Here is a 22,025-nt window from a genome sequence, read left to right on the forward strand (position 1 = left end):
AGTATTTAACCTTTCATGGTCAAAATTATTATAAGGAGTATTAGGAAAATTGTGTTTTCCTCTATCTAAATTCTATAAGTGTATATTTAGGTAGAAGAAAAATCAAGAACAGGATATGACCTTAGGCAATGAAGTCATGTCTTATGAGGGGGAAATATGCTTTATTCATACCAATTAACCTGTTTTTGATACTTTGGCATCACAAAGTAAAGGTCAAATTAATGTTTGTGTCCTGTAATATTCAGGATTGGCTGCAAAGCAAACTTTTTGGCCTCCAGAACATTGGGTTCAGTGCTTTAGCGGTCATTAAGGATCAAGGCTGAATGATAAAGTATAATGTGCCTCAGAGGTGAAAGGGAACAAATTATTAACCATTTGGTAAAAATTTATGGCACACCTCAAATCTGTACTAACTTATTAACTGTTCTGTATATTTTGCATCTTTTCTGGAAAGTAATATAGCAGCCCATACAATAGGAAGCATTAAATGGTCCAGATCTTGGACCGAGCAACCCAACTTTTTCTAAAATGATTCAGAAAAAAATACTTGGGGAGACAATATCATGCATTTTAATTAGTTAGTTTATTCTACAAATGTTTGTATCATATCTGATCCATGTCAAGCACTGTGCTAGGTGCTGAGATGCAGTAGTAAAGAAGAAAGCCAATAGTAATGGTTTCTATTCTGGAAACATGACTGTGACTGAGAGCTAGAATCTCTCTTCTTACAAAGAAACTAAAAATGCCACATAAAATGAAATTTTAAAGACTGTTTAAATAAATGAGTGAACTTGGCAGAAAAGTCCGGGCAAGAACAGGACCATCACTCAGCGGAGGTGAGAAAAGAGTGAAGCTTCACATAGCCCTGCGGTGTATGCTAACACATATGATTGGCTTATAATTTTAGTTTTAACAATCTCATTAGTAAGAGACAGGTGACAAAAACATTGGCCCAGCAAAGGGCATGCAGTCAGACTAGACACCCTCCTTCATGGATAAAGTATAAAACCACAAAGAATGTATGGAAAAAAACTAGTTTTAAAAACATGCTCCACAAAAGGAGAGAAAACATTTTCAATTTCAGCTTTGGCTCTGGTTGAAAGTGGAGAAAAAGTTGCCCTTGAGAATTTGTGGTTTAAGGTCACCCTTCATGAGAGACTAGGAATTGAATTCACACATTTGGAACCTGAAAAGCCACAACCTGAGACTTTTACTTTAAAATAAATGAAGATAGGGGTGCCTGGATGGCTCAGCTATTAAACGTCTGCCTCTCCCTCTCCCTCCACCCCTCTTCCCTGCTCATGCTCTCTCCTTCTCTCTCAGGTTCTCACTGTCTCTCAAACAAATAAATAAAATCTTTAAAAAAATAAATGAAAAATAAAATAGATGAAGATACTACTGTCTCAAGGCATCTAGCAAGAACAAATGCAAATATTCTCTAGGGAAGCTTAGAATATATGAGATTCTTAAAGAATTCCTATAAGTAGAGATGTAAGAATATAAACTACTACTACTACTACTACTATTAATGATTTCTACACAAAGTTCCTACACATGAATGAAAGGCAATAGAAGAAAAAGGAAGGAAAGTAAATGGAGAGGAAGACATTCTCTCTCATAGAACCTATAGTCTAGCAGGATTTATAGGTGAGTCATTAAGGTATTTGGAATGTTGCATACCGAGTGCCATGGTTTGGTGGGCTGATAAGTGGGCAATGGCCAACAGTCCTGACACCTAACCTCCAGTATAAGCGTTCCAAAAAGTTTCCTGGAGGAAATGGTATCTAAGTTGAGACTTAGAAGATGATGAAGAGATGAACTGACAAAGACGATGGGGGGGACCAAGAAATCAGGAGCTAATGAGCAGAAGTAAGAACATGTACAAAAGGACAGAGAATGGACCACACATAGCAATTGGGTTTCTTCAAGTATTAGCGTGACCTAAGTACAGAGTTTGAGCTTGGGAGATGCAAGAGAATCTGAAGGTGTAAGCAGGGGCCAGGTTGCAAGGAGCCTCAATTATTTATTTTTTGGTATTATCTATATACCAAAAAAAGGAAAGAGGAAAACATTTTTGAAAAAGAATCTAAATAATCATAAATTGGAGAAAGACAAATTAAGAATGGGATAGATGGTTAACTATAGGCAAGTATTAAAAAGAGATGATTATGAACTTTGTAGAAAACTGAAAAGATCTTTATCATTCTAGTGAAAAAAAAATCAGAACACAAAAATTATACTTTACCATTTAAACTGCAATTATAAGTTTATAAAATATGTATGCGTGAAGACAAAGACAGGAGGGAAATATACCAGAAAGAACATTGTGTTAGGAGATGGTTGAATTTTATTTCCTCTTTTTCAAAAATGTCATTTAATATCTTCTCATTTAAAATTAAAATAAACAGAAAGACAAGAACTTCAGTGAGTACAGGGAATGAGGTTTTTGCTCATTATTGAATCTGTTACATAGTAAAGACTGAATAGAAATACTTATCAAATAAATGAAAGATGGGCATTGTTTCAGGCGTTCTAGAAGAATTGCTGATAGTAACCTAACGCAGTGTCAGGTCGGTCAGAATTAGGCTTCAGTGCCAAATCAGACACAAGCAGATTGAACTTGAGCATTTTGAAGATGGACAGCTACTTGACCTTGTATACCCAAGGAAGATATACCAGAAAGAGAAGATAACACTTTCTCAATATAGGGAGTAGAAATAAAGGAAGAGTTGAAAGTGAGATTGGTTTTTTCCCTTTTGGGAAGAGGATGTTTTAGTTACTCATTTTTTTTTTTAATTTAGAATATACTCAAATAAATATAAAACATTTAAGAGAATATATTTAAATGAAGGGGAAAATCTACAAAAACACAATTTTTTTCTGTGAGTTCTTCTTGAACTTTTTTCACATGTAGGGTCATAATTACTGTATATCTATTATTTTCTGTTCTATTTTTTCCCATTTAATGTTATTAAACCCATGTAAAAGTTAAAAATTCATTTGTCTCTTAATAAATTGCGCAATATTTCAACATTTCAATCTGTAATTTACTTAACCTCAGCCCTTTGCTATACATGGAGGTTTTTGTTATTGTTTATTGGATTTTTTTCTTTAAAAAGAAAATCTTACTATCTATATTGTCAATTTTCTCCTTTGAGTGATTTTCTTGAAATAGATTTTTAAGAAGGAAGGAATTTTGAAGTAAATAATTTAATATAGTATTGTGATGGTTTTCTCCAAATTCTGAAAAAGAATAATAGGAAAAAAAGTTTTCTTGTCTATTCTGCTAGAATGGAACAGGCTTACTCAGTCAGGATTCTAGGAGGTGGTTGTCTTTCTCAGCATGTTGAGCTCTACTGTCTTTTTGGGATGGATGAAGACAACCAAAATAAAAGCAGTAATAATTCTTCATATTGTTATCTCATTCATTTGCCATAAATTATGGTCTAGTAGTATTATACCCATCCTACTAGTGAGGAAACTGAGGCTCATTGAGATTAAATAAGTTTTTTGAAGATACTCAGAGAGCTAACGGTAGGTCTTAGCCAGACTTTAAGGCTCTGAATTTCTGAACGGTACCAGGGTAATCATATCCAGAAACTGCAATAACTATGGGTTTCTCTCAGTAGGGAGGTAGGGAGTAATGGAGGAAGTTTTTATTGCCTGGGATGATACACGGACTAATCTCCAACTGTGTGATCTTGATCAAGTTCCATAAACACTCTGTCCTTTGTTTCTTCAACTAGAACATGGCAGTGATAACAGGACCTGCTTCATCAGGTTGTTGTGAAAAGTAAATGAAGCAATTCATGGAGAATATTTATGTAGTGCCTGCACATACCAACATTTAGCAAATACCTATGAGATGGCCAAGGTCCAAATATTTTAAAGTTGGCAAGAAAGTCAACCTAACCATTATCCTCCATCCTTTCCTTCAGGACAACTGTAGGACTTAAGATATACCTTAGAGATTTTTTACAATTATAGTTTCTATAGCTAGAGCCCAGATCTATATCTAGGCTATTTTCTATATCTAGACACTTGTCTTCCTTTGGCCCTGGTGATATTCTAATTTATTAGAGAGGAAAATATTTCCTCATGCTATTGGTGTGTGTTGCTGCGTTCCTGACCACGCTTTCTTTCAGCTCTTTATTTTAGATCACAACAAGATTTCATTGTTCTTGTACTCTACCTTCCCGCCTTGTCTATGCCTTCTGGATCCTTTGTCGTGTTACGGCATTCTGTGACTGTGAATTAGGCAGGACTCATGAAAGCAATATTGTATTGGTGTGTTCATAGCACTTCAGGCTTATTTTTCTGTTTTAGACAATGATATACTTTGTTTTACAAAGTTTCAATGAATGATTGTACAAATAGATAGTGTTAGTCATGAAGTGACCTTGTAATAACTATTAATTTTAGTTATATTGTGTGGTTGAGGAGAACAATGATTTTTAAATGAAAGAAAATAGTCTTTTTCTGTCTATGATCTATATTTATGTGACTCTGTACCTATGATTCAGAAAAATGTCTGGGACTTAAAAAGTTTATGAAGCTTTAGTTATTCAACTAATTGCAATTTTGTGAACCTTTAATATATTCAGGAACAGAGTAAACAGGGTACTTGAAGTATTTTGTCTTTGAGCTTAGAGGCTTAGTATTAAAACTGTCATTGTCATGCACATCTTCATTGGCAATTCAGTGGACCACTTTAGAAAAACGCTGCATCAAAAACTAATGATGTATTTTATGGTGACTAACAAAATACAATAAAAAATTTTAAAATAAATAAACAAATAAATAAATAATAACTCATATTTTAAAAAGTTGGAATTCCAGAGAAAATGAGCAACCATTTATTCCTTCAATCAGTCATTCTTCTCTTCCCATTATCTTCATCCCCACTCCAAGGGCTTTTTCTTCCTATGACTGCACTAACAAGTCTCAAAATCAGCCATTATCTACATCTTGACAAAATCAATTGGCACATCTCTGATTTTATCGATCTTGACCTGTCAGCCATGTTACACAGGGTGGGCCCCCTCTCGCTTTCCTGAAACATGTCCTTTCCTGGTTTCAGGACACCGCCTTTCCTGTGTTTTCTCTCATTTTCCACAGCCACCCCTCAGGCTAGTTTGCTGGCTACACAGAGTCTTTGCTGGCTACCAGACTTCTAACTGGGGGGTGTCCAAGGGCTTGCTAAGGTTATCTGCTCTATTTTTCACCCACTCCCTAAAAGATCTCATCTTGAACCTCATAGCTTTAAATACCATATGGGTAGTTGACACTCAAAATTCTGTCTCCAATCCAAGCATCTCCTTGTGAGCTCTAGCCTTGCACACATGAGCCTACTCATCTCTCCATTTAATATGCTGTGATAGAATTTTGTTGTCTCCCCATCAAATTTACTACCCTGCCTGCCCTATACACCTGACCACCTCACCACAGGACACCAGCATCATGAACTTGTTTATGCCCAAATCAGGAATTTTGCCTTCATTTATTTCCTTTATTCATTCCCTCTATGTAATGTGATTATCCACATGCTTAGTTTTAAATCTCACTTGTTCCCTTTCTATTGGTCCCATTCAGTGTTTCCCCCCCCTTTTTTTCCCTATTTCCTATCTTATTTTGAATCAATTGAGTATTTTTTAATGATTCTATTTTACCTCGTCTATTAGGTTATTACTATAAACCTTATTTCTTATCTTAATGGTCACCTTTGCATTTACAGTAGTAGTAAATCTTTCCCCTTGGCATATTAATTCCACTGACTCTTTAAGGGCTCCATTCTGGAAAAGACATAGGGAATTTGGTTATAATAACTTCGTCAGCTGATGTTTACATCTGTGCCATTTCAGGGTTGTTTGTAGTTCATTGATTTTCCTTCCTTTGGCAGATTATATTTTCTTGCTTCCTTACATGTATAGTATGCTACATAGTGTGAGTTTTGTGTTATTGAATGCTGAATATTTGTGTATTCCTATCAATATTCTTGTACTTTGTTCTGGGATGTGTTTAATGTGCATGGAAAGTTTGATCCTTTTGAGGTTTCTTTTCAAGGTTTGTTAGTAGAAGCAGAAATAAAGATTGTTTCGTAGCTAATTTATCTTGAACATTGAGGCAAAATCCTTCTAAGTATCCCCCCCCCCCCATGCCATTTGCATTACAAGTTTACCAGTTTGGCTGGTACTATTCCCAGACCCATGCGAGCCTCAGTTATTTTTTCCTCTGAACTTTTCAGGTAGTCCTTTCCCTGGCCTTGGGTAGTTTTCTCGCCTGCTGTAATTAGTATTTAGCTAAAGACTCTAGGGGAATTCCACACATATCTCCAGCATTTTTTCTTGTGTGTGTAACTCTCTCATCTCTAGTAACACTGCGCTGTGATTTCTGGCTGGCTCGGCCTCTCTGGGCTCCCAGGTCTGTCCTCTCCACTCACAGAGTCTGTCCGACTTCACCTGGGCTCCTCTTCCCTGTGTGGCAACTTGGATATCCTCTCCTAAGGCAAGAAGCCAGGACACTTGTAAGTTTACTTGACTTGTTTCCCATGTTTCACGGAACAATACGTGTTGTCTGATGCTAGTTGCCTGATATCAAGTGTCTTTGAAGTATTTGTTTTATAAATTTTGTCCAGTTTTTTTTTTGTCCAGTTTAAAAAAAAAAATTAGTCAGAAATGTATATCTGGTCCTTCTTACTCTATCTTGGCCAGAAACGGAAGTCTCTTGATTCCTGCCCTTGTTTTTTAATGGGTGTGGGCATTGTATTTGCACATTTTTGTAGAAATAACTTGAGGCTTATGATGTTGTTACTGTCCTCCAGAAGGGATTTGTTTCTCTAGGTATCTGAGGGCACTGGCAATCTGAGATCACCTTAATCAAACCTCAGTTGTTGTGAGGATTTTTTGCTGGATGTCAGTTCCTATGATGGCTCATCTAATTCTAGTCCAGTTTTAATCCCACGGTGCTGCCTTTTAGAGTCACGACCCCATGGCAGGTTTGTTTACTAGCTTCCTGATCCTTTGAAAACATCTTTTGAAAGACCTATGGGCCTTTCATTTCAACTCTTGGTACCCAGTGTTATTGTATTTGAAGTAGGTTTCTAAATGGACGGTGCATGGAAGAATGGGGGTGGATTCTTAATCCATCCTGCTAACCTCTGTATTTTAACCAGTGTACTGAAATAATTTACATATAATTATGTATTAATATATGCTAGAGCTTAGGTCTGCTATGTTACTTGTTTGCTTCATTTTTCTTTCTTATGTTTATCTTATCTTACCTTCCATTGGTTATTTAAACACCTTTTAGGATTCCATTTTGCTTTATTTATGGTGTTATAGAGTATATTGCTTTATGTAATTGTCCTAATTGCTGCTCTAGGTATACACACACACACACACACACACACACACACACACACACACACACCTTAACACTGTCTCCTGGTATCCATGATCTACCCCTTCAAATAATATGTAGAAATCTCATTTATATGTAAATTCCTTTACTCTCCTCACTTTTTAGGAAATTTTTAGCCAGTAATTCTTCACATCTTTTTTAGCTTCAATCTGGTTCTACTGGGACTCCGATGATACAAATGTTAGATCTGTGTTATTGTCTCACAGATCTCTGAGGTAACGATGATATCTTTTGTAGTCTCTTCCCTTCACTGCATAAACTGGCTTCTTTCTATTGTCCCATTGCTTTACTTTGCTGAAGCTGCCATGTGATGAGTGACTTAAACAATACAAATTTGCTGCCTCACAGTTTGGGAGGCTAGAAGTCTGAAATCAAGATGCTGATAGAGGATTCTTTCTGAAGGCTATGAGAAAAGATCTGTTGATAAATCTCCTTGATTTATAGATGGCTATCTTCATGTTCACATGACATTGTCCCTATGTACATATCTCTGTGTCCAAATTTCCCCTTTTTTATGAGGACATTAGTCATGCTGGATTAGGATCTACTCTAACCCATTTTAACTTGATTATGTCTGTGAAGTCTATCCCCAAACAACATTACATTCTAAGGTCCTGGGGATTAGGATTTCAACATACAAATTTGGGAGGCACATAATTCAACCCATGACATCATTTTCAAGTTCACTGATTTCTTCCCTCTATCCTATTGTGCTATTGATCCTTCTGGAGAGATTTTTAAATTTCAGCCATTGCATTTTTTATACAATCTCCACTAAGTTCCTTTTTTTAAACCTTCTTTGATGAGGTTTTTCCATGGTTTTTTGTTTGCATCAAAGGAATTTACTTGTACTTGGTTTTTTAAAAGATTTTATTTATTTATTTGAGAGAGCATGGTGGGGGACACAAGTGGGCAGGGAGGGGCAGAAGGAGAGGGAAAAGCAGACTCCTTACTGAGCAGAGAGCCTGATGCAGGGCTCAATCCTGGGATCCTGGGTTCATGACCTGAGCCAAAGGCAGATGCTTAACTGAGCTACCCAGGCACCCTACTTTTACTTGTTTTTTTGTTTGTTTGTTTTGTTTTGTTTTCAGATTTTATTCACTTATTTGACAGACGGAGATCACAAGTAGGTAGAGAGGCAGGCAGAGAGAGAGGGGAAAACAGGCTCCCTGCTGAGCAGAGAGCCTGATTCGGGGTTCAACCCCAGGACCCTGAGACCATGACCTGAGCCGAAGGCAGAGGCTTTAACCCACTGAGCCATCCAGGCACCCATACTTTTACTTGTTAAATCACATTTATGTGGCTGCTTTAAAATGGTTGTCAGTTAATTCCAACATCTGATTTATTATGATGGCATATGATAATTGTCTTTTCTTATTCATGTTGTGATTTTTCTGGTTGTTGATATGACGAGAGCTAGTCTATTATATCCTGGACATTATATTAAAAGATCCTGGCCCCTATTTAAATCTATTTTTGAAAGCTTGTTACCTTGTTTAGATTCAGCATACAAGTCATAGCCCACTTTTGTAAGCTACAGGTCCTGTGGTAATTTAGTTATGAAAGGTTTTTTAGTGCTATTTTGGTTTGGTTGGTTTGTCTAATGCCACTGGGACTTCTACTAATCCTTGCTGGTTCCCTTGCAGGAATGAAAGGCACTTCCTCTGACCAGGATTCTGATGACTTTAGGTGAGTGATGAGGGCATCTAGGATTGAAAGTACTTCCCCAGGGTGAGTTGTTTGTCAACAGCAGGTCCCTTCTTTGATCCAAGGGAGGAAGGTACCTGGGATGTCTTCTGCTGCTAGGCTGGAAGTTAGGAGATTCCAGATCTGGACCATCCGCTGCTATGGATATGTGTTTGTGATATCCTGCCACAATGCCTTGTTTCTCCAGCTCTGATGTACCTGAGCAGAAGGACTATCCCTTCTCACCTTTGAACTTTCCTATTATAGTCTGTTGCATTATTTCTAGAGTTTGCGGCTATATTTAATAGTGTGTAAGTCAGGATTCACCTCCAAAGTCACAGAATCAAGAGCAGAGGTATGTAGGTATAGATATAGATACAGATAGAGATACAAGTGCAGATAGAGATATATAGATCTGGGAACCAGGGGAGTCAATGGTATAAATCTCAGTCCAAGAGCAGAAGACAATGAGATGCTCCGGTTCCAGCAGTCAAGTTTATGGGAGGAACATGGGGGAGGAAGAAGGAGAGTCATTTATGCTATCTTATCCAGATCAGAAGTCATATATTTATTCTTTCAAGAAATATATTTTCTGTTATTTATATGGATTTGGGGTGGTGGGTAAAATACATACAAATGCTCTATATTCTGTCTTCCACACCACATTGGAGGCTGAGACTTGAGATCTTCTCTAGTGCATTTTTTCCACACTGGAGTTGCTTGGGAGTACCTATTTGTACATTTGTGTGATGTTTTAGTGGAAATTTGTTGTTGTTATGGGGAATAAGTGGGGGAACTTCTGTGAGCATCCAGTTGTGAACTATTGAGAATTTGGAGTGTGAAAAAACATAATTAATGAAGGAAGTTTGCAAAGTAAAGGGATTAAGGATTCCCTAGGAATGAATAAGATTATGTTATGTATTCTTCGGGGTGTTTTATTTTCTCTGTCTCTTAATAGTTCCGGTTAAATATATTCACTGCTTCACTAGTAGGAATGTAAACTCCTATGTCTTTCTCTTCCCTAAGTATAAAGTATATTATTCATTTTATTAAAATGTAGAATTTTTTCTTTATTAGCCAATATTGGTGACAAGGCTATTTCTTGTTTAGAGATGTTTAATTTTATTAAACCGAATGGAATTATCAGTAAATTCCTGTTCACAATAAGCAATGTAAAAAAAAAAATTTTTGAATCATTCCTTGAGCTCTAGTTACATATAAAATATCTCACCTGACAGCAGCTACCACAAATGGCTCCTGTATTTAATTTTAACATCATGGGATTGCCTCATCTGTCAGTGTTTGGAATTTGATCACGGAGAAAGGAATTTAACAAAGGTTGTTATTAAAGTCACTTATGAGTTTCTGAGATAAATAGTTACATGGATTTCATTTGGAAAAGCAGCATCCCACTTTTTAGTGGTAAGCTTTAATTAGCAGAAATACAATTTTATATAAATCAATTAACAAATGTGTGAATGCCTCTTGTGCCTTGCATTCTGACAGTCTGTGGGAAATGTTCATAAGGCAAAGAATGTTCCATTGCTCACAGCCTGAGTTTGGAGACCAAGAATGCACATATGAAATGGTTCACTGAGAATCCAGGACACTGACTATCATAAAGAATGAGTCTGGGACACCCGGATGGCTCAGTCAGTTAAGCCTCTGACTCTTGATTTCAGCTCAGGCCCTGATCTTGGAGTTAGTGAGATTGAGCTGCATGTCTTATTGGGGTCTGTACTCAGCAGGAAGTCTGCTAGAGATCCCTCTGCTCCTCTCCCTCCCCTCATCTTTAATAATAAATAAATACATCTTTAAAAAAAAAAGTAAAAAATAATAAGTCCAGGGAAGGATATACCAAGTAAATGCTGGCTGGAATAGTTAAGAAAGTCTTTTAAGCCTGAGACATGTGAGCTGGTATTTGAAAGAAGATGAGTTTTGTGTTGGTGTAAGGAAGGCAAGACACACCCCAAGGGAAGAGGGACAGGCTATATCTATCTAGAGGTGAGATGGAATTTGATTGACATTTCCTAAATTTAAAAAACCCAGAGTACTCAGGGAATGGGTGAAGATTTGGGGAAGACAGATATGAATGATCATCCTTAGGATGAGTCGAGTGGGGAAACTCAGGTCTGAAAAGAAAACAGCAATCACGGTTATCAATTGAGTATGTGTTCCTTGAGGATAAGAGTTGACTTTCTGGTTTTGTATTCTCAGAATCTGGCCCTCAAAACTTTTACTGAGAGAATTAATAAAGAATAATGGAGAATCTAAGCTTAGTCATTTCTTCGCCTCACGGAGAGAATGATCAGGTTCTTCTCCTCCCCCTCCTCGTCCTCCTTTTCTTCACCACATGTTCTATTTCCTGCTGCCTTGAGCCCAGTCTTTCCCAGTCTTTGTACTGAATGTGCAAAGCTACTTTTAAGTGAGACAAGCTCTTTCATGTCGGGATTTTGAGCCAAAAGTTCTCTTCTACAATTCTAATATGGGTTTTTACTTTTCTTCTTTATGACTCATTTCCATGACAATTTTCATTTTGTCTCATTGTTTTATGGAAAATCCTTGCTCGGAAACTCAGTTCTGAAATATTTATTTTTTTTTTTAATTATAAGGTCTTCACAGGTTTAGGTTCATAGTAATGTAGAGTAGAAAATGCAGAGTTCCCAAATATCCCCTCCACACACACACTCAAAGCCTCCCCCACCATCAGCATCCCGCACATGGGTAGTACGTTTATTACAACTGATGACAGATATTGACATATCATAATCACCCAAAATCTATAGTTTACATTAGAGTTCACTCTTTGTGTTGTACCTTCTCTGTGTTTTGGCAAATAATGATCAGTATCCATAATTACGGGATGGTACAGAGTGGTTTTATTGCCCAATAAATCCATTGTGCTCCACCTGTTTATTCCTCTCTCTTCCCAAACCTCTGGCAATCACTGATATTTTTACTGTCTCTATAGATTTAAATTTTCCAGAATGCCATGTAATTGAATTGTACAGTACAGAGCCTTTTCAGATTGGCTTCCTTCACTTGGTAATATGCATTTAAGTTTCCTCTGTGTCCACTAAATAGTATCCCATTGTCTGGATGTATCACAGTTTGTTTATACATTCACTCACAAAAGACATCTTGATAACCTCCAAGTTTTGGCAATTAAGGATAAAGCTACTTAAACATCTGTGTGAAGGTTTTTGTGTAGACAACTTTCAACTTCTTTAGGTAAATACCAAGGAGTGGGGTCACTGTATTGTATGATAGACTTGCTTAGTCTTGTACAAAACTGCCAAACTGTCTTCCAAAGTGGCTAACCCATTTTTGCATTCCCACCAGCAAAAAAAAAAAAAAAAAAAAAAAAAAAGACTTTTTCATCAAGTATTTTGGTATTTAAGAAATCGGAAGGAGGAAAGGAAAGCTCCTTTCTCATAAATAAATAAATAAATAGATAGATAGATAGATAGATAGATAGATAAATAACAACAGTTCCTTGACCTTGGAGATAAGGCATGTTTTAGCATTCTGATCCTGGAAGTCTGCCAGACATCTGGTGGTTGTTTGGTGAAGTTTGCTGGTTTGAATTCTTCCTTTCCCTTTGCAGAATTTTTTCTTTTTTTCTTCTTTAAACATTACCAACACAAGAGTTGATGGGCTCAACTTTCATTGAGTTCTGCTGGTGTGTCTTAGCATAGCATAGCTTTGTTTTGCTAGCTAAATTACCTCCTTGCTAATTCTATACATCTACAGTACTCAGTACCTTCAGTTCACTCATCTCCAAATTGCATCAATTGTTTGGAGCTTGTGTGGGCGATGCATTCATGAGAAGCAATGCCTAGATCCAGCTGTAGACAGGAACCTGAGTTCAAAGGTAAGGATGTCCCTCCTAGTTTTATGCAGAACTGTAAGAGCATAATGCTGTGGAATATGTAAGCCATTATTATAGCATTATTTCTGTCTATCTTTTTTTGGAAGTAAACCTGATAATTTAGTTTTAATTTGAAATGATTGCTTCTAGAAAGTTTATTTTATACCTAACCACATAGGCTTAGCTTATTTCATCTTCTGTTGCCATAGGAGCAAATAGATTAATACAATTGTCTGGGCATGGTGCAAATAATTTCTTTGATGTATTGTTTTTCATTAGAAAATGGAAAACTTGTCAATTTGAAGTACTAGAATTCTCTCACCAACTTAAATATCATAATTTTGACACCACATAATCCATCTATCATTATTTTTAGAGATATTTGGAAATTTTAACTTGATTCATTAGCATAGAGTTAGAGCTGTGCAGAGAACATTGGTGTTTTATTTTCTTCCTCATGAATCTTATTGTAATCAGATGACTGCTCTGTGTGATATTGATTTTTAAGTACTATATGTGCAAAAAAGAAACTGAGGACTTTTTTTCCAACAAAATCACAGGGAATCTTCAACACACTGGCAAAGCTTCTCAAATTAACTTAGTTGTCTAGATAAAATCCTTCTCCAAGTTTGAAGTAGAAACTCAAGTTAAAGGTTTTAAAGGGCTACCTCTACTGATGGCCATGTAGTGCTGAGACTCCAGAATCTGGTTCTTTCTTTGTGAATCTTGCAACCAAGTCCAATAGCCCATGCTTGGAAGCAAGACCAATTGCCCAAGAATGGGAAAACCCTCAGGAAATCTTGACCTATCTTCAAAGGCATCAAGTAGAGAGAGGAAGGAGAGAAATGTTAGGGCTATTTTTAATATTATTAAAAATTAAATGGACTTCCTTGTAACACATCTGCAAGACCAGAAACCAGATATGGATTAAAAGTGTGGAATCAGAGGTCACACTTCCTGAATTTGTATCTCAGGTTCACCTCCTTGTTAGCTGTGGAATTCAGACAAGTTACTTAGCCTCTCCAAATCAACTGCCTCTTTTAGAAAGTCGGCTATTTCCTAGAGTCATAGAAGGATTAAATGAAAATGAAAAACATAGAAAGTGTTTACCATAGTATCTGACCAAGAGCAAGTATTCAACCAATATTCATGAGTACTAGTATTACCTTAACAGGCTGTCACATCTATGTGTTGTTCCCTGAAATTCCATCAGCTTTGTGTGATAACACTGTTTATCTCATTCTGATTAGAAGCTGTGACTAGCAATTAAAGATGATTTTAATTAAAATGGGATAATTAATGCATGTCTTAAAAAGTGCTGTGTATTTGAAGAGATGTGTCAAAACAAAATTTGAAAAAACGAAAGTGACAGAAGCAGAATGAAAAGAAAGGGAGATTCTTGGTGGTGAGAAGTTTGAGGATTTCTAGAGTGGAGACTGAGCACAGGAGAGGGTAGGAAAAAAGGGGGGGAGGGGGCAAGAGGAATGGAACAGTCCTTGCCCTCATGGCCCCATTTCCCACCATGCTGCCCATCAGGCTCTGTCCTTCGGACACAATGGCCTTCCTTCAGTTCTTCTAACACTTTATCTTCCTCCACTTTGGGCCTTTTCATTTGCACTTTCCTTTGCCTGGAACATTCTCCCCACTCCTGTTCATCGAACTAATCCTTCTGTCTTTTGGTATTAATTAAAGCATCACTGTCTTCCAGAAACCCTGCTGATACCCTAAACTAGGCCAGGTCCCACTGCTAAATTCTGCCATAGCACTGAGCTCTTGCTCTGCCTTCATATTGCTGTATCCACTTGTTAAACACTGAATGTTTACCTTCCTTGCCTACTTATAAGCTCCATGAGAACAGAGGTTGCTTCTGATGCATCAGGCAGAAGGCCTAGCACATGGTGGTGCTCAATAATTACAGATTGACTCATTGATAGGGAAAGATAAACTCCAGGCCCTTCCATATTTTTCTCCATCCACCTGTCTCCATTTCTCTTGATGGCAACGGTGTCCAGAACAATGCTCATATCTCATAGGCTGGAGAACAAAGCACAGTGCCTATTCAACAAGTCATGGGCAAAATTTTCCCTTTTAGTATTCTCCATGTTTTTCTCTTCTATTCATAACACAAGCCTATCAATGGCCTCTAGATTTCCCATTTGTGGTGCTGAGGATCTCCCCCAATGGCTTCCAACAGCACTGGAAACTACCATGGAGAGCAGCTCCTGAGAACTCTGAGGTCAAAGCAGTGATCAGGGACTTGGCAAGTCTGTAAGGACATTCATTCATTCATTCAGCAAAAACTGAATAACAACAAAAACAACAACAACTGGCACCTATGGGGTGCTTATCTTGAGCCATGTCAGTGAATCACCACCACAACCATATGAAGGAGGTACTATTAATTCCCCTCCTACAAGTAAGAAAACTGAGGAAAAGGGCTGCAAAGCAACTTTGCCAATGTCCCATACATAACAAGTTGTGAGGCCAGGATTTGAAACTGAACTCTTAACCATGCTAAAATTTTGCCTCTCGTGGAGCTTATTACAGGCAATTATGTGCCAAATATGAGACCAGATGCTGGGGACCCCAAAACAACCAGGTCTCAGACCCTGGTGTTGGGGAGCTTGAAGTTGGCTGAGGAAATTCAGTAAAAATCTTGATGGCACTGTACTGAAGACTGGGCTAGTGGAATGTCTTACATGATGGGATATACAGCAAGCCACCAGGAGGGTGCCTGTCCTGTTGCTTGGGGAGACATCACTTGGTAGACATTTTGATCCAATTTGCACCTGCACAGCCACAGGCATTCAAATAAGGGCTTGTGGCAGTTCAGCAATTTCTGTTCTGGAGACATAGGAGGCAAGTTAATCCTCAGCACCCCTGGGGTTTTTCCCATTGGCCCATGGCCAACCCCTTCTTGGACATGGATATGTTTCTTGCACTTAAAAGGGAAGAAGATGGACTTCAGTTTTGGGAGCATATGGTGTAATTTTAAGTTATTAGACCGTTAGTAATGTTCAGGGCAACATTTCCAAAATGTTCCTCCAAGCCTTTGATTAAAAAACAACAGCTACAACAACAAACCACTATTCTATTAAACTGCTTAGTGTTTTCTACCTAAAAAGTGGCTAGTTTGTAAATTTTGAGTTTAACAATAACAAAGACTCTAGTAAGGGGGATATTTATTACCCATGTTTTGCTAAATGTATTTAGTGCTGTTTTTGTTCCTTGTTTTGGATTCCAGAAAGGTTTTTCTATATAAATCTGTAGTATATCTTGGTGATGCCTGCAGAAACACTGTAGCTCTTATGTCTCCTCTTTGAGCTCCATAAACGTGTATATATGGGTTAATGGATGTCCATGATAAATATAGATTTTGTAATTTAGAAATTAAAAACAAATAAATTGGCAATTGGTTGACCAAGCAATACAGAATAATGAGTACAGTGAGACCAGATATGGATTTTGAGCTCTTGATTATCTCTTAGTAGTTATTAAAAATCTACTTATTGAGTTTCTGCTATATACTGAGCATTGGGCTAAGCTCTGGAAATGCAAAAGTGCCCAAGACAATACGTTTTTTTGCCGTTTGTGGAGCTTACATTTCATGGTATGAGAAAGAGGACTAAAGAAGAGCAAACTGGCTGAGTGTAATGTAAAGTTTGGGGAGAGCCAAAGATGAAGTTACAGTGGAAGTCTGGGGTGAGGGATGCTTTTTGACTATGATAAAGATTTTGGCTTCCATTCTGTGTGCAGTTAGGAAGAAGCTGTCAGTAAAATGGATTGTTCCAATTCAGGCTGCTGGCCGTGAGTAACAGTAATCCACATGAAGTAGCTCAAGTAAAGAGGGTTTATTATCGGGCAAAAGATGTATCTTACAGAAATTCAAAGCTGAAACAAAGAGCAGCCAGCCCTACAGGAACTGAAAATGGGAACCAGAAATGCCTTACTACTGAGGCTCTTCTTTCTCATGCTTTCTCTATTTTCTTTTCTTTCTTTTTTTTTTTTTTTACAAACAACCTTCCTCTATCTATCCCTATTATCTATCTATAGGGATATCTATCTATCCCTATTACACCTGTCCCCTGTGGGTGCCACAAGTCCCAAGTCCAGTTGACCTTTCAGCTCAGCTACTCAGAACTTAGTGCCTTGGTTTCCCAATTTTAACTTCCCTAGGGTGAAATCTAATAGGCATCAGCTGATTTCCATTTGGAGTGAAGTTCTTCATACAAGGCTTTATCACGGGCATTGTGATAAGCTACCTAAGGCCACTCTCCATCCTTGACCTAGACAGCTAGGGCTAGCAGGATGATGTTTGTCAATCCCACATGGTTTAATGAGAGTAAAATGAGATAAGATTTTTTAAAAGTTTTCTGTAAACTGTGAAGGTCTGGTAGAGGTTAGTAATTGTTTTTGCTCACTGCCAGACAGTGAGTAATAATAAGTATATATACAAGAAAATATATTAAGGTACACAAAGAGTCTAGTAAGTAATTTAGAGAGAAAATTATCACAATTATTTACCAGCCATATCTCCTAAGACCAGCTTCTTGATGATCCTGAATACAGGTGGTTGAATCGATAATTAACTCTACAAGTTCTAGTTGGAACTAATTTTCAACTGTGCATGATGATCCTTTCAAAGCCCTGTAACATCATTTTGGGCAATAGAGAAGAAGCATCCAAAATGTGATTTGGTGACTAGAATATGCCCTTACAAAAGGGAGGACAAGAAGTTGATGCTGTTAAAAGGATAAAGGCACTTCTTCCTTTGCTAATGAAAGAGATCTCTCCCAACAAGTAGATGGTAGTAGCTGTTATTCTGAAAGGCAAGCTGTTCTAGGAATTGAACTACCTGTTCAGCTTGAGACATAACCAGAGCATATCCTTTATAAAAACATTTCAAAGATTTGTTTTTTAATTACCCCATCAAAGCAGAGAAATTGAGAGCAGAGTTGGTGTAACAACTTGCTGCCTGAATGTTAAGGGTTGGTCTTAGGAAGCTGAGGTGGGCAGAAGCCACAGTTTGATAGGTATTCTTACTTTGTTGGGTTTGTTTTGTTTACTTGTTTGTTTGACTTATACCTTCTGAAGTTTCTACCATGATGTAATAGAAGAAACCATGTACAGGAAAACTAGGTCCAAATCCCTGTGGTCTCTTATCTATGGGACTTTGATCAAATGACTGACCCTCAATCTGGTCAATGTATCTTGTAGGAAGTTCAGCAAGACTTTTCCTATTGTGATGGAATTTGGCTTGGGTACCAGAAGGTGGTAAACAAAAGAGATGAAATATTCATGCATAGTTAAAAAATGAAGTTTAGGCCATGTATATAGTATTTCCCAAAGGATGATATTTTCGAATCATTGTTCATCAACTACTTTAAGTATATATAAGAGGCTATGTAAAGGAAACAGAATTTCTTTGAAAAAAAATAGAGAGAGAGAGAGAAACATGGAAGAGTGTGCTTCCCTGGCTTCAAGCCCACCACTTGTGGAAGGGAATATACAGCCAAGAGGGGGTCGAACTGCTCACCCCACCTGGAAGTTGTACAACTAGGGCCCCAGCACTGCTAGGAGACTGGTGTCAAATCTGGGGAAAGTCTTTATCAGACAAGCATGCCCCCTGCAATTCTCCTTGGTGACATCTTCCCTGATCATTCAAAATTGTAATCAGTGATCCCCATCTTCTCCCCTTGCTTCATTTTCCTCCCTAACATCAATAATAGTCTAATTCATCAATAATGTATTAGTTCTTTAGTGAATTGTCTACCTCACTACTCTACAATGCCAATTCCATGGGGATGGGGTCCTTGTTTTGTTCATTGCTATAATGAGTACCTAGACTAGTGCTGGGCAAGTTGTAGGAGCTCAATAAATTCTTGAAATGAATTAAATTGTGAAGATCCACAAGGGTCCTTTGGAGTTTGGGGGCGACAGGGTACCCTCTCTCAAGGGGACTTGAGAGGCGATTGGTATTGGGGGGGGTAGATCCAGCCCCAGGGGACACTAGGATAAGCATGTGGGTCCAGAGTGTGAAGAAGGTGGTAACTGGCTCAGGTCATCTCAAAAAGGGGCCCACCAAAAGGATAGCTTGGAACGCAAGCCTGTGGTCAGAGCAGGGCCCAGGAAGGAGTGGTCAGTGACCGAGAGAAAGGGTTAGTGACCAACATTGGGAAACAGAACACAATGTGGTATCAGCAAGGAGGACTCTCTGAGCTAACATTGGGCATCAGCCACAATCAGTGGGTCCCAAAGCCAGATTAAAACTGTACCAATCTGACGAAATATTCCCTGCCCCTCCCTGTCCTCCTCCCTGCTCTGATGCTGGGGAAAAGGGAGCCAGTTAATGACCAGGAAGGAAGGGTGGAAGAGAAGGCAAGGGCACAGTGAGAACACTGAGCTCACCACAACTTCCCCCTGCAGGTTTCCAAGCTCGGGTCCAATGGAAGCTCAGGGCAAAGAGTTTAAACTATTGAGAGAATAAAATCTTGATATTAGAAAACACTGGGCTTGTAAAAAGTCTCCCCAAATGAGACTTATTATAAGTGAAAGTGACAAGAGAAGTGGGGAATCCACTTGAGATTTCATGTGAGGTTTAATTCTAAGTGGCAGGTTTAAGGGCCATGACAAGGGAAAAAAAACTCCTCCCTATTTGCACCCTACTGAGTCAATACTTCTAATACACCTAGTGTGTATGTCAAATAAGTGGAGTAAGTCCACATCCATAGTAGACCCTCAATATATATCTGTAGTTGGCAGTGATGCCATTCCAAGAAACCTGCAGAAAACATCCCCAGCTGGGCTTCCAATCTCTGTCACATTTTCTTACTCAGTTTGCCTATTTCTATATCAATTTGTCTTCTCCATGGAAATTTCTCTGACATCTCCATTGATTCCAAATCTTCCAAAGTAGAGACTATAATTCTCCCAGGTAAAGACTATACTTTGATCTTCTTTCACAGTCTCACAATTCCTAGTGATAATGATGATTTTTCAAGATAACCAAAATTGTTGAGAATTTATTAAAATACTAGACACCTTTCTAAGCACTTTGCACATAATATTTCATTTAATCTTCATCATGACCTCGAGAGGTAATTATGGATATGAAAACAAAGCTTTTCAGAGTTTATAGAACTTGCCTGAAATCATCCAGCTGGCATCAGACGTGACATTGAACTCAGGGCTAAAAGCAAGTAAGGGGAACTAGTTGGGGCTGGTCTACATCCTGATAGGAGAGTCACGCACACGGTGGGAACATGCATTCATCTTCTACTCCAGGCCTCATCCCAATATTCTTTTTTGTTGTGAAATCAGGAGGGTTAATGCAGCTCCTTTCACTGTGTTCCTTTCACGGAAAGTATATTTTGTAATTTCATCACATGCCTATAAGATGAAAACCAGCTTTCTTGGTTCAGCAGGTAAAATCAATGTATCAAATAAAAAGCTTTGAGCCTCAATTACTGAATGCAATGGTCCAAACAGAAACCCTGGTTGTCCAGGCAAAAATATTAACAAGAATCCCTTTGTCTGTTTCTAATTAAGCATATCTCCAGATCCTCTGCCTTATTCATCCCATTTGGATGAGTACATGATGAATCAGCAGGCAGGATCCAGTTGCTTTTGTTTTGTCTTTAAACCCTCTGTGGTCTTATGTTTCCAAAGGCAGACCATGACCCTGGAACTGATGGCCATCAGCTTGCTAACTCATAAAGGTGAACAGATTGCGTGGCTTACCTATGGGTGAACACAGGGCTTGATAGAGGTCTGCACACCTTGATACTATGCTGTACGTATCCCTCTTCTAGAATTCTCACCACCGCATCCTCCCAATTAGTGCTGTGTGAATTAATAAGGTGCTACTCAAGTTTGTGAACGTTCCCAGAGAGTGAGAAAGTACTGCTGGCAAAATATTTCCATGGCCCTACCAGGGTAGTAGAATTTTCTTGCTTAGAATGCCGCATTTTACCTAGTGGATAAAACCAAGTTGTTATGGTTTGGCCAGCTGTGGGAATGTAGAATTTTTGTTAGCTGTGCCTGTGTAAGTGATTTCCTAGAACACTGGTGCACTGATACATATAAAAGGCACATATCTGGGAAGAATATAAATAACAATTCAGATTTTTGTTTGCTTATTATTTATGGATCTGCTCACACGGTTGGGGAGATGCTGGACCACAGTCTGATTTGAAAATGCCAGTGTGGGGACTCTTTCTTTCCAAATCCTTCCTTTAGGCCAGGGCCTGGAGATTAGATTTGGTTTCATGAACTACTGCTTCTCATCCCTTCCTGCCTAAAATCAGAGTACTCATAAGGTGGCAGAAGAGGCCTGGCAATATAGACCCATATTTTGGCTGCAAAATGGGGATGGGACGGTGCAGCTTTCATTTCATCTTGGCTTTTACACAGACTGCCATGGTGATTAAGAAGAGAAAACTGCTAATCCTCCGGAAATAACCTCTGCTATGTTTCCTATCCCCCAGGCAATTGTGTTCAGAACACAAGTACATTTCAGGGAAAGCACATGAGAAGTTATTCTCTAGATTTCGGGAAGCATCATGTCCTAACCACTCTGAAAATTCCTTTTAGGTCTAGCTGTTCTGAATATTTCACGGTTGTATATATTTCATTAATTTACACTGCTTTTCTGGCATCGTTCTTAATGCATTCATGATATTTGTTCTGTTAGGTAACTCTTGGTTAATGATGTCAGTGGCAGACTCAAGGCAAGCTAGAGGGCCATGTTGGATTTGGCTCATAATGAGAGCTCCTGTTTGCTGAGCCCCGTGCTCCGTGAGACCCAGAGCTAGGCCCTTAAGTATGTTACATCTGTTCCCTGTTCCCAGGCCAAGTGTATGATTACCCACAATTTACTGAGCAAGAACAGTCATTCAAATTGTGCACGTTGCTTTAGCAAACAACCACAAGTAAACAGGCAGAGGCATGGTTTCATTTGAGTCTCATCAGAGAGTTATCACCTGTTAAGCCCCAGAAAGTTTTCTGAATATTTGAGCCTCACTTTTTTCACATGGACAGATTAGAAAAT

The 22,025-nt window shown here is 38.3% G+C and overlaps 1 long non-coding RNA gene across 1 annotated transcript in view; it reads left to right on the forward strand.

The window, feature by feature from the left end:
* Positions 1-6,393: 6,393 nt before the first annotated feature.
* The window catches only part of LOC131830271 (uncharacterized), a 53,784-nt gene continuing 38,152 nt past the window's right edge, over positions 6,394-22,025 (forward strand). The window contains exons 1-2 of the long non-coding RNA XR_009353091.1: positions 6,394-6,523; positions 9,066-9,108. This is a non-coding gene — a long non-coding RNA (uncharacterized LOC131830271). The remainder of the gene's footprint in view (positions 6,524-9,065; positions 9,109-22,025) is intronic.

Source organism: Mustela lutreola, chromosome 4 (assembly GCF_030435805.1).
Source record: "Mustela lutreola isolate mMusLut2 chromosome 4, mMusLut2.pri, whole genome shotgun sequence".
NCBI classification, from domain to species: Eukaryota; Metazoa; Chordata; class Mammalia; order Carnivora; family Mustelidae; genus Mustela; species Mustela lutreola.